The sequence below is a fragment of the Neophocaena asiaeorientalis genome, unplaced genomic scaffold (genome assembly GCF_003031525.2).
Source record: "Neophocaena asiaeorientalis asiaeorientalis breed wild unplaced genomic scaffold, Neophocaena_asiaeorientalis_V1.1 scaffold79, whole genome shotgun sequence".
In the NCBI taxonomy this organism is placed as follows: Eukaryota; Metazoa; Chordata; class Mammalia; order Artiodactyla; family Phocoenidae; genus Neophocaena; species Neophocaena asiaeorientalis.
Genome location: NW_020175402.1, coordinates 8,667,493 through 8,681,151, shown reverse-complemented (window position 1 = coordinate 8,681,151; position 13,659 = coordinate 8,667,493). Strand labels below are relative to the sequence as shown.

Here is a 13,659-nt window from a genome sequence, read left to right as displayed (position 1 = left end):
CTCTGCTACCTAAGGAGGCAAACCCTAGGTTGGGCCCAGACGGGATCCTGGGGCGGGGCTGCGAGGGAGCCTGGAGCTGGTGGGGAAGGGACACCTGAGGAGGGAACCCGGAGGGCAGCTGCAGATGGTCAGAGCCGAGCGGGGTGGGGGCACCTCAACCAAGGGGCTGAGGGTCATCTGGGGACACAGGGCTGCCTGATTCTGCCCAAAAAGGCATCTACGCATCAGGACTGTCAGAACTGCCCAGGTGGGCTACCTTGGATTTACCTGTGGAGAGGCTGTAACAGGGTCAACCCCACAGGCAGAGGCCAGTGTCAAAGGTCAGCTAGACATCTTGGGCTTTGCTGTGGCCAGTTGGGTGAGTAGGGTATTTCCGGGGCCTGGGACCCCAGAGCTCAGCCACCAGCTCCCCTTGCCAAGTTCAGATCCTGGTGAGAGCCCCTCACTGCCCAGCCCCTTTCCACCTCCCCCCAGACACCTGAGCTCGGGTCCCGTGGCGCAGCAGATGGGAGGGGAGAGGGAAGCCACTGAAGGCGGAGCTCATGGCGGACATGTAGGCGCCCATGGAGGGGAAGACCAGCCAGTCGCCCACGTCCAGCTCGGGCAGCTGCACCCCCTTCAACAAGAGCTTGTCAAAGGCATTGCACCTGGGGCTGTAGAGGGTGCCAGAGAAGAGGGGCAGCTTGGGGCGGAGGTCCTGCAGGGACATGGTGGCAGGGGGGTGGGGATCAGAGAAGGAAGGCACCCCCCCTTCACTCCCCAGCCTGCAGGGCATGCCCCCAGGGCACCAGAGGGAAGGTACCAGCAAAGACTCTGTCATTCACCCACTCTGACCAATTCCTGAGTGGTCCCTATGTGCCAGGCACTGTTCTTGGCCCTGCCCTCATGGAGCTTATGCTCTAGAGACATACTCCTGCCCTACCAATTCACAAGTGCAGACACAGATGGGACCTCAATGTTCCCATTTATAAAGTGGGAAGATTTTATTTAATAATCACTCAAAATACCGGGACTCAAACCTGGCTGCACTGCAAACGCCTGAGGATCGTGTCAGGGTCCCAACCCATGAGAAGTTCCGATATCAATGGTCTGTGGCATGGTCTGGGCATAGGGGTATTTTAAAGTTTCCCGGATGATTCTAATGTGAAGCAAAGTTTGAGAATCTCTACTTCCTAAGTCTCCTGCACCTCCAAGATTCAAGGACTCTGGAACCACAAACATAGCGACACAGAGAAATGCACATGGAAACACAAACAGCCAAACATCTGCACACACACCCCTCCACAGACCCATGGACCTGGACACCCCCCTTCCTGCACAGGTGTAAATCGACAGGCCCACGCAGAGAAATGCACACACACAGAAGTGCACCTGCCAATACACATAGACACATGTACACATCCTGGTACATGCACGAGGTGTGACAATCTGTCAAGCCACCGATAACCTGAGATCTTTCGCCTCTCCCCCTGGCAGCAGGGAGCCCTGCTCAAAGAGGGCTGGACTAGGGGGTCTCAGAGTCTGGGAGATTCCAGAGCCACAAAAAAGTTCTCCTTACTTTCACCACAATGGGCATCCTGGGTTCAGTCTCCCTGGGAAAATGCAGAATGTGCCGTAGTGGCCATTGTTGAGATAGAACAGCAGCTTCCAGTAGCCTCCTGAGAGCAGGCAGATGGCAGGACCGAGCTGTGCTCAGCCAGGTCTCACCGCTGACCCTCGACACCCGAGCCCAGCACCCTTGGGGGAGGCCTGACCCTCTGACCAGCGCTGGATAACCCCTGTTCCCTGCTCCAGGAGTCTTCTCTGAACCCATGCACGGTAGAGGCCTGTCCTCTGCTCTCCCACTGCCCCTCTGCTCCCCGCATCAGGGTGTTGCCCCTTTTCCTCCTCTTCTCATAAGAATAATCTAACTAACATACCATGAGATATAGCCCAGGCATTGTTCTAAGCTCTCTACATGTATTAAGCTATTTAACTTGTAACTCCACTCTGAGTAGGTACAATGAGCCCTGGTCTACAGTTGAGAAGACTGAGTCTCGTCAGAAGTCACACAGGAGACTGTGGCAGGTCTGAGATTTGTCCCCAGGTCGCAGGTCTCAGGTACTCTGCCCTCACCTTAGACCAGGTTCCCTGAGCCCCTGCTGCATGAGTCAAAACTGGGGGCAGGGCTTTCCTGGTGGCACAGTGGTTGAGAGTCCGCCTGCCGATGCAGGGGACACGGGTTCGTGCCCCGGTCTGGGAAGATCCCACATGCCGAGGAGCGGCTAGGCCCGTGAGCCATGGCCGCTGAGCCTGCGCGACTGGAGTCTGTGCTCCGCGACGGGAGAGGCCACAACAGTGAGAGGCCCTCGTACTGCAAAAGAAAGCAAAACAAAACAAAACAAAAAAAACGGGGCAAAAGGCCTCTTCATGACCTAATTCCATCATGGTTGCTCCTCTGTGATGTGCTAATTTGTCAGTTTCCTTCCTCAAAGGGGTGCCTGTATAAACTACATGTTCTTGATGCTTTGGCATCTGGGGCCTTGCTGACCTTGGATAGACTGCTCCTCCCTGGGCTGGTTAATTCCTAGAGATAGCAAACGACTGCCTTACAAGAGCGCCTTTCCTGTGCAAGCCAACCAGTTCAGCGTCCATATCGCAAACTGCCTCCTAGATGGAGCTCCCAGAACTTGAGGCACTACCTCTGGCTAGCGGCCCTAGGGCAGTCCTTACCCCCACAACCCGCTGAAATTGCTCAAACTAGCCAGTCCCACACCTGCCAGATCCAGCTCACCCTGCCTCACCCACTCCTATCCTTGAAAACTACAGTAGAGGCTCTGGCCTGGCTTTCCCCTTTGTCCTTCTGCCCGCTGAACCATTCCGGTCCTTCCCCTTGTGGCCCTGTGTGGCCTGCCATGCCTCTGGTTTCTCCAGAGGAAACTTGTGAGTAATAACCTCTCCTTCATGACAGTTATTTCCATGTCTTACATAACCTGATTAGAACAAAAACTGTGCCCAACTCTGACAAGCACAGGGTACAGCACAATTGTCACCTCCCTCCATCTAAACACTCTGCCTCTATTGATGTTACCGAAGTAAGCGTGTGGCAGCTTTCTCTCCAGCTCCATCATACTCCTGATGCATATTGAGCTGGTGGTCACCTATGACCCCCAGATTCTTTGGACAGGACCTACTACCAAGCCGGTTTCTTCACAACCACTCTTCATCTGTTCTTAGAACACTGCTTTCTTGAATCTAAACTCAGGATTTTGTGCTGATCTCTTTTAACATTTGGAGCATTTCATAACATTTGGGCATTTATATGCCCAGATCTTTCTGAATATTGTTTTTTCTGCCCCCTCCCCGGTGTACTTCCCACCATCTGCGAGGACCCTGCTTTCTTAGCTGCCGTCACCGATCCCATCTCCTGTAGCCACAGCCCCAGTTGTCCCTAAACTAGTTGGTCACGAGAGGTAGTCAAGACATCCCTAAGGTCAACAGCCCAGCTCTGCTTGGCATGGAGTACAAATCCAATTGCACCAGTGTTTGAATCAGACAGACCCAGGTCCAGCTGCACCACTAGCTAGCTGTGCTGCCTCAGACAAGTTACTTCCTCTCTCTGAGCCTCACTATCTCTACCTGTAAAACGGGAATGCCCCTAAATTATTTCACAGGGTTGTGGAGCAGAAATGAGAGAAAATATGTTTTTCACACATAACAGATACTTAATAATTGGCATCTCTTGTTATTGTGGAAATAAAAATAACAGGCCCCTAGGGACTTCCCTGGCGGATCAGTGGTTAAGACTCCGCGCTTCCACTGCAGGGGGCGCGGGTTCAATCCCTGATCTGGTAACTAAGATCCCGTATGCCATGTGGGTCGGCCAAAACACACACACACACACACACACACACACACACACACACACAAATTACCCCTTACCATAATAAAGATAGAAATTTTAAAAATAATAACTATAAGCCCCTAATACTTAGACTTGTGTTAAATGGTGGCTTGAAATCATATGCTTCCTATCACAATGATCTTTAATGAGACATTTTGTGAAGAAATGGCAATCGACTGACACAAGTGCCTTAGGGATTGCAAAGCTGTGGCCAATCATTTGTCAAAAAGGATAAGGGGGGAGACTAAAGCAGGTTATAAATATTTACATGTCAATCATCATACAGCCACGGAGAATAAAAGCACTAAGCCAGCGGGAGACATCTATTCTCCATCTCATCATGAAATGGAGTTTCTGGTTAGCTCACTGTGAGGAAAGCAAACCCACCCCACTCCTGCTGCAAAAATAACAACCAAAAAACTCCCCTGTGGTGGTTAACCTCAATCGTCAAAGGTTTACCATTACCCTATAGATGTCACCCTTAACCTTCAGGCCATGACAACAACGAGAGTGCCTTCTTATATTTGTGGTAAGAATTTGTATTTACTCACTATATTTTTGGTATAAGAATTTGCACCTGTTAGAAAATGCCTGCTGGATGAATTCAAGGTGCATACCAGCACGATGGTGTCTGTGAACCTCGTGGGCTGTGTTTTGTAACTTTACCCCCATAAACACAATATAAATCCATTGGCTACTTAGGAATAATGAAGACCCTTTGTCTTGGTTCTCACCTCCCGGTCTATTTCAGAACAACAAAATAGTGATACTAACAGGTTCATTCCTAGACCCAGTTTGAAGCTTGTTTCCTGCTAATTAGCCGCCCAGGGTTGGAGCCCAGACTCCCTGCCCATCCTGTCCCCTGAGGGCCGGGGAACGCCTGGATGGTGCCCTGCCCACCCACCGGGCTCCAGCACAGCCTTCCTGGCAATCACATTGACAGGGATCATGCAGACAGATGCTGCGTAGAAGCGGCCGGGCTCTGCCATGACCTCGACGCCTCTCCCCTAGGGAAAGTCCTGGGCCAGGGCGGTGTTGATAACTCCCACCATCTGCAGGGGTAGACCCAGAGCCTAATGTGGCCAGTCCCTCTGTGGGAGCTTTACCTGCGTCGTCTCCCTTCGTTCCCATGACAGCTGTGTGGGAGCTGTGTGCCATTTTACTAGGGAGGAAACAGGTAGAAACTGTGACCCAGAGTGGGGAAGTCACTTGTCCAAGGGCACATAGCACCCTGAGATGTCTGAATCTGGAACCATTTAAATTAATACACAGTCAGTGAAGATGAAATGTTCCCTGGGTCTCAGGGATAGCAAACTTCTACCTGACTGTAGCTTAACCGGGGATAGCAACTAACATGTCTAAAGAAAGACACAGAGCCAGATATGCACGTGCCCATATATGCACACAGGCTGTGTAAATATAGTCAGACAAATCCCAGCTATATACGCGCATACAACTCACAGTTCCACGAGCTCCCCAAACACACACACTCTGTCCCCTAAACCCAGGCTGGGACACCTGGCTCTCTCTCGTCCTCCCCTCTCACCTCCTCAAACTTAGAGTCAGAGCCCTCCTCTCCAGGGAAGCCCCCTCCGATGTCCAGGAGACCCATGTCATGCCTGACCCCGCAGCCCATCTCAAACACACGCCGGCAGTTGGTGATGGGCTGCGTGAAGCTATGGGGTGCCTGGCATCTTGAGCCCTCGTGGAAGCTGAACACACGTCGAGTGACATGTAGAGAAACACATGTGAAAAAGCAAGGGTCAGTAGGAAGACAGACAGGGTCAGAAACACTGACACATGGTCATCCTTGAGTTGGGGCACTCACGTTTGGGTGGCGGTCACCTCTCTTAGCAGGCCCCTCCCAGTGCCTCATTGCAGGGGCTCCCTTTCTCTTCCACCTTGGAAGGACTGTGCTCAGAACCCCGAATCCCCATGCTGGAGGGCAGGGCGGGCTGAGGAACCAATCAGGGCTGGGTAGGGTGAGGCCAGTGCAAAAGTCCAGGGGGTGCCACAACACTAAGGAATCAAGATAAAGAACATTTAATGCGATCGTTGTAAAGAGCAACATTGATTCAGAAACATCACTAATGAATAAAACATTAAAAATGTAAATAGGGACTTCCCTGGTGGTCCAGTGGGTAAGACTCGGTGCTCCCAAAGCAGGGGGTCTGGGTTTGATCCCTGGTCGGGGAATTAGATCCTGCATGCATACTGCAACTAAGAAGCCCACATGCTGCAGCTAAAGATCTGCGTGCTGCAATGAAGATCCCGCATGCCACAGCACAGACCCGGTGCAGCCAAAATAAATACGTACATACACACATACATAAATATTAAATGAATAAATAAATAATGTAAATAAAGACAAGATTGGTAATAGTAATTGAACCCTGAAGCAAAAGGAAAAATCAGAAATGCCAATCCTGTCTTCAGTTAAAATTTTGATATTTTCCTCATTATGAATTTTTTTGCATTATTTTTTATTTTTTCAAATATTGCATTAAAATGTTAGTTATCTACAGTATAAGTGTTTTAACATCCCCTTAACTTTTGCACCCAGGGCCTGTGCCTCCTTTGCCCCACCTTAATCCCAGATGAGATCCAGGTTCTTCGCTGAGCACAGATGGAGCATCACGAGGTCCAGAGGGGCCTCAGCTGACCGGAGGGTCCGATAAGCTGGAGATCTCCTGCCTCCCAGGCAGGGAAAGCCAGTGCGCTCACCTGGTTCCAACCACCGCCAACCCCAGGTCTCTGGCGGACTTCAGCATATGTTCACACACCTCCAGGCTGGCCCCAAACTTGGCGCTCAGGGCAAGATGCTCTCACTGTCCTAGGTCCACAACCGGAGCACCAGCCTGGGAGAGGGGTGCAAAGGATGCCAGGGGTTCTTAGGCACATGAGCCCCGATGCCCCCGATCCAACCTCCCTCCAGCTTCTCACCCACCCCCGCATAGTTCCTCTGGACTGTCCAGCCGTGGAGTCCCAAGGAGTGAACACACTCACTACTTACAGACTTCTGCCCAGGCAAGAAAAAGCAGGAAAAGGATAAAATTATAAATACACCTTCCATAGGTCTCCACGTTACAGGATCAGAGATGTTAAATAACTTTCCCAAGATCACACAGCATGTGACAAATGAAACTGAAATGTGAGCCCTGGTCTCCCCGACTCCGTGCTTTTTCCATGATGTCGCCTAATGCCAGACCGCCTAATGCTAGGCTCTGCCTAGTGTCTACGCAGACACAGGCAACGTTTATTTAGCACCAATGTGCACCAGGGAAGGCATCGGGCCACTGACCCAAATTCTTGTACTTTGCTGCTTGGGTCTGTGGCAGTCACCGTATGGGACCACCTTCATCTGGTTCCTGCAGCCCAACTCCATCTGCTGGGGTCCCAGGCTTGAGGTCCCTTGCTCTACCTGTCTCCACCTGTTTGCACCGCCCCTCCTCCACTGGTCTCACCTGGCCCCAGGGTGGTGCTGGGCCACCTTGATTAGCTCCCCCTCACTGTTGAAGGTCAGGAACCGCACCCCATGGCAGGCAGCGTACTAGATGTGCGAGACAGGCTTGCAGGGGTTGGCATAGATGATACGAGAGGGGGCCACGCCCAGGCCCAGCCCCTGCTCCAGCTCCACCTGGCATGGGTAACAGCCAGAGTTGGAGGCTGCCTCACTGTCCTTTACTCTTTGGGGACAGGAAGCCTGGGCATGAGTAAAAGGGGTTGCCCTTGACTGAACCCCTACTATGTAGTGCGCTGAGCACAAATTGTGCTCTTTAAGCTTCTAGACTCTTCTAAGGAAAGTAGAGTTGGCGCCATTTTCAAGAGGAAGGAACTGAGGCTCAGGTGAAATGGCTGTGCCAGGACAGGAACGGGTTCTGTGGCTTCAAGCTTGTGCTTCCACTCATTGGCTCAGGCTGTCTGCCTTAGTCACGCGGACCAGTGGGAGGTTGACCACACCCATAGTTCATTCATTTATTCCTTCCCAAACAATTGAGGATTATGAGTGTCATCCCCTGTTCAAGGTGCTGCAGTCCCCACTCCAGGACCCCTGGCAACTGGCCTTTTTTTCCCAGGAAGTATCAGGCCCGTGAATGAGACAATTGGCCTTGGGCCCAGGCTCACCTGGCTGGCACAGTCGAAGCCGGTGCCCAGGGTGGCCAGGTCACGCAGCACCCAGGGGCTGCTGTTGCACTTCACCACATAGAAGGGTGAGACCCGAGGCAGGGCCTGGCGGAAGACCTGATGGCGGCCGGCCAGCATGCCCAGGTCAACCACCATGAAGGGGTCTTGGCGATCCTGCCAGCACAGGGCAAGAGGAAGAGAAGACTGGGTAGTGGGTTATCTCAGCTAATCCTCAGAACAGCTCTATGCAGGAAGTACTATTGCTGTTGCCGTTTCAGAGGTCGGGAAACAAAGGCTCAGACAGAGGAGGTCACTGGCTCAAGGTCACAGAGCAAGTACACGGCAAAGATAGGATTTGACGCCAGGCCTTCTAACTCTTAAAATAGGGGGACAAGAGGGCAACAATCTTTGTAGATCAGAGCTCCAACCCTCAACCAGACAGCTTGGCACTGGGTAAAACTCCAAGTGGTGGGGTGGGGAGAGAGCTAGAAGGGGACAGAAATATTCCATCACCCCCAGCAGAACAGAGCCTTGGAATAAGACCTAGGAGACTGACATAAGACTGTAAAACAGAAAGTCTTATTTCTTGCCCACCAAGTAGAGACTGAGACACCCTTTTCCCTCCCTGCTCGCCCCCTTCCCTCCTTCCTCTTTCCTCTCCTCCCCCTCTCTCCTCTTTCCTCCCCTCCCCCTCCCTCCCTACCAAAGGGGAGAGCTCCCTGATCTTCAGGACCTGCCAGGCAGTTTCCCCAGCCTCCAGATTGATGAGATCCTTTGGCCACATGCTTCCAGGGCTTTCTTGACTCTCCTTTGGGTTCCTGACGGGGGTGCTCATCCCTGACACTCCAACTAAGCCCTTAGCCAGGCGCAGTTCCAACATCCTGGAAAGGGCTTGCACTGAGGATGGGGCCTCTTCCCTCCTCCCAGCTCCCTGAGGGCCCCGGAGCCAGAGTTCTTAGGCCATAATTTCTTAGCCCTCCCCTTCAGCCACAAGAGCTCCACAGAGCCCTCGTGAATTTTCCCATCTGTAAAATGGGTCACTGGCCCGGTCCAGCCTGCTTCAGAGACCTGGTGGGGGACCAAGCCAGATACATAGGCTGTGCACACAGAAGAGAGGGTTGGCATCCTCTTCCGGGCTCCTCCACACACGTGTTCCCATTCACAGATGAGAAAACTGAGGCCAGAAAGATAAGTGCAGAATCCAGGATCTTCAGATTTTAGGGCTCAGAGCCAGGGCCCAGGAGATGATCTAGGTCCAAGGTTCCCATTCTACGCACAGGGATGAGAGGCCCAGAGAGACGAAGGGACTTGATCGAGCTCACCAAATGGTCAATGGCAGAGCTGGGCCTGGCACCTGGGCTCCCTAGAGCAGCCACTGGACCTGCTGCTGGCCACACTTCCCTGAGACTGAAGTGAGGGTGGCCTGCAGCCAGAGGCCCTCTGCTTCCGCAGCTGGGACTGCACCCACGCCCTCCACACCACACACAGACTCACCTGCTGCCTACTGTGACCTGCTTCCCCAGCCACAACCCAGGCGGCTAGGATCTGTGGCGACTAGGCTTCAGGTAAATCCCATGGGAAGAGCAGAGCACAGCCCAGATCTCAGGGGCCAGGGCAAATACCACCCCAGGCTGTCCTTCCAAACCTCGGCCAGCCCTGCCTGCTCAGCCCAGACCTCCCAGGCCCCGAGAACTAACCCTCCTTTGTCACCCACACGACAGGATCACAGGTGAAGTCAGACTCCAATTATACGTGAACATCAGAGACAATCAGAGTGGAGGGACCCTGGGAACCGGCGTCCACCCTTCCCACTTCACAGATGGAAACACCGAGGGGCCCAGCGGTCTCCAGAAGACTCAGCAAACCTGGAGGGGGTAGAATCAGGACCTCAGACTCTAATCACGGGCCGGTTCCACTGCGTCAGAGCAAGAGCTGGTCTCTCCTGGTGCTGTCCCTCCACCGCACATTTAAATACCTCGCTGGTAGTTTTTCCAAACGGAAAAGTGAGCCTATCTGCATCACTCAGTGTCCAGTCACGTCCCTCCTCCCTGGGCCCGCCCTCCCTCTCCATGTGGGCTGCTGAGGTCTCTGTGACCCCTTGTCCCTCCCAGGCTGAAGCCATCACCTTGGGGCTGCCCACCCTCTAGGATGTCAGCCGTCACTTCCTGCAGGCTCACACCCCGCCTCTGTGCTGTGACCAGAGCCTCCTTGCTGTTCCAGGAAGGCAGCTCAGCAAGGAGCCGGCTCCTGTCCTGACTCTTCTTTTCTGCCAGCCCTGTCTGGCCTTCTGCTCACTTGTGGCCTCCAACCCTTTTCCCTCCCACCAGGGGTCAATGCCCCCTGTCTCCCATCCCCCTTAGGCTCTGGGAGCTTAAACACCTAGGAAGTGGCAACAGGTAGAGCCTGGATTGGAGGGAGGAACTCGCTGCAGGACCAGGACAAATCTCTTAACTTCTAGAGTCTCATGAATCCCATCTGTGATTCCAAACAAGATAGTAAAGTCCAGGCTTTTACAGAGACCCCCACCTACTCTCACCCCAGACTGATTCAGCTGGAACTGACTTGTAGCTCTGCTTCTTAGATGCTGTAAGTTCTTGGGCAGATGACCTCACCTCTGGGGGCCTCGAGATGGGGATAAACCAGCAGGTGGTCGTGAGGATTAAATGAGATGAAAAGAGTTTAGCCAGGTGCCAGCATATACCAGTAATCATGATAATAGCAACAAGAATGGCCAATATTACTAAGCCTTAAATAAGCGTCAGGCATTACGCTGAGTACTTTATGTGGGTCAGTCATGGAGTCTTCACAGCAGCTTATGAGGCAAATTCCAGCCAGAGCCAGCTACACACCTGTGGGAACCTGGACAAAGCGAATCTGTGTCGGATGGGTGACCCCCATGGGGTTGCAACCTCAGCACCAGGACGAGCTCAGTACCTGGATTAATGGTAGACAAGACGCTCCTGGTGCATTGCCTACCCAGCGTGCAGGTTGTCGCCAGCCTGGGGTGAGGACAGCTACCACCTTGCCCTGCACTGAGACCTGTGAGGCCATGTGCCTGACCCCAACTTCTTGGCTCTAGGCAAATCCATATGGATAGAGCTGGCCCCGACCAGATCCCCGCGAAGCAGTGGAGCCCAGTCGGAAACTGTTCCCCCCCAAGCCATGGTAACTCTCCTACCCCTGCTCTGCCCACAGCGACAGGTACGTGGGTGAAGCTCAGACTCCTGCTAATATGTGACCACCAGAGCCCCGTCAGAACCAGAAAGGACCTAGGCTCCTTCTCAACCTCCCCTCCCATCCTGTACATGGGAAAGCTTAGAGGCCAGAAGGAGAGAAGGGCCGAAACTCCCCTGGCGAGCTGGTGGTGGACTTGGTCTTCAGGCCGCCTCCGTACACTGCAGATCCTGGGTGGAGTCTGATTCCGGGTCCACTGCCCTGGAGGATGTATTGGCCTCTGCATATGTGCAGATTCTTGCCTTTCTCTGTGGGTTTAAATATTTCTTTGAAAATCTCTCTAAATGGGAAAGTCAATCACACCCCATCAGGCCATGGGGCTGGACCACATCCCCCTCCTCTCACGCCCTTCCCACCCACCACCTGGGCCCCTCGTCTCCTTGTCTCTCTACCTTCCCATGCAGGCTGCCAGGGCTCACTCTGTCACCTGCTTGTCTCTCCCAACTGCCTCCACCAACCCAGGCAGGCCCTCCTCCTTCAGGCTGGACCCACCTGTGTGGTCCCTGGGCCCCTCTTGATTACTGCTCAGCCCAGACCTGGGTGGTGGAGGTACTGAGCATCTCAGGGATACAGAACCTGGGCCCTCAGTCCTACCCCTGCAGCAGCTTGAGGAGGAAGGCCCTGTGTCCCTTGAACTCAAGAAGACAGTTGGGGACACACGTTAGCTTGGAGGGAGATTAGTTAGGGTCTAAGCAGGAAAATAAAGCCACTTCAGCTCTTCACAACAGAGACAATTTAATGCAGAGGATTGTTTCCATAGGTGATGGAGCAGCTGAGGGCCAAACAGGGAACAGTGAAGCAACCTGGATCCTGGCAGGAAGTTATTCCCATGCCTGGACTGGAGGGGCAAAGGGAAAAGTGAAGTTCCCCAAACCGGAGTCAGAGGTCACTTCGAGGAAGTTGGAACCACGGAGACACAGCCACTGCCTAGGAAGCTACCTGGGACAGAGGGGTGGAGGAGACACAACCTGGTTTCTCCTGTGGCCTCCCAGCCTCATGCCAGTGCCCCCCAGTGGCTGAACCCTGCTGGAAGCCAGTCCCCCTGGGAGATGGGACAGAGTCAGGGAGGGACAGAGAATGCATGGGGAGGGGGGCAAGCAGACCCAGGATGATCACAGGTGGTTGGAGGCTCCTTACAGGTAGAGACGTTTACCTGAGCCCTCGAGGATGAGAAGGTGCAGCCAGGCCAATACTGGGCAGAGCATTCCAGGTGTCGGTAACTGCTGGTGCAAAGGCTCAGAGGTGCGAACAAGCTTGGGCCCCAGGAGTAGAAAGGAATGTAGCGGTGGAAGAAAGGAGGTGGGAATTTGCTGGGCTTCAAAGTCGATGTATAATACAAGTCAAGTATTAGCCTGATATTACAGATGTGAAAATGGGGAGGAGGGTGCAAAATGTGGCATGCAAAGAACCCTTCTAATAAGATGATCTCAAATCCAGACCTGATCTCGAGCGAGCTAGACACTTGCAGATGGAGAGGCTTTCAGTTCTGAACCAGCTCCCCCTTTCCTCCTAAATGCACAATCCCGAGGGATGCTCCTTGTCCATTTCCCAGCCTCGCCAGCTATATACACCACCCTGGTGATGTCTGCACTCTCTCTCCAGAGCTGCAGTGCTTGCTTTCTTGGCTTGTGTGTTCCCTTTGGTGGGAACACTCTTCCATCACATGTTCAAATCATGCTTTCTTTTGCTTACAGGAATCATTTGTTCAGGGTTAAATTCAAGAGTGGGTCAGCTCAGTTGCTGAGGCACCAAAACACCCAGGAAATGAAGGGAGAGAAGAAAACTGAATGTCACCAAAACTCAGTAAGAGATTGGAAGTCAAACTTTGGTAGGTCACACGGGGTGAGGGGACGCTCACCCTGGCTTCAGGAGTGGGTGGGTGTGGTAAATTGCAGGGCTTTGGCTTTGCAAGAAAGACTGCAAGTTTGGGCAGAGCTGAATTGCTTAAGACAGAAGGGAGAGGTGGGGTCACCAGCAGGGCCTCCTGTTACCAGCAGGCCCATACTTCTACCCTCTCTCTGTACAACTTCCTCTGAATGAATGTTAAACAGATATTTAAGGAACATTTATTTAATGCTGGAACCATGGGGTATCCACGTGTAAAAGGATGAAGTGGACTGCTACTTCATACCATACATAAACGTTAACTCAAAGTGGATGAAAGACCCAAATATAAGAGGTAAAACTATAAAACTCTTAGAAGACAAGATAGGAGTATATTCATGATGTTGGATTAGGCAATGGTTTCTTAGATATGGGGAGAGACTGTTAATGTATACGGGATTTCTTTCTGGGGTGACAAAAACATATAAACATTAGATTGTGGCAATGGTTGCACAACACCATGAAGATACAAAAAAATATAGAGAATTGTACACTTTAAATGGGTGAAATATGTGGTATGTGAATATCTCAAA

General features: G+C 52.6%; 1 pseudogene; it reads right to left on the bottom strand.

Annotated features, from left to right (window-relative positions):
- Positions 1–442: 442 nt before the first annotated feature.
- On the bottom strand, positions 443–8,792 carry LOC112414404 (antizyme inhibitor 2-like; annotated as a pseudogene).
- Positions 8,793–13,659: the final 4,867 nt, after the last annotated feature.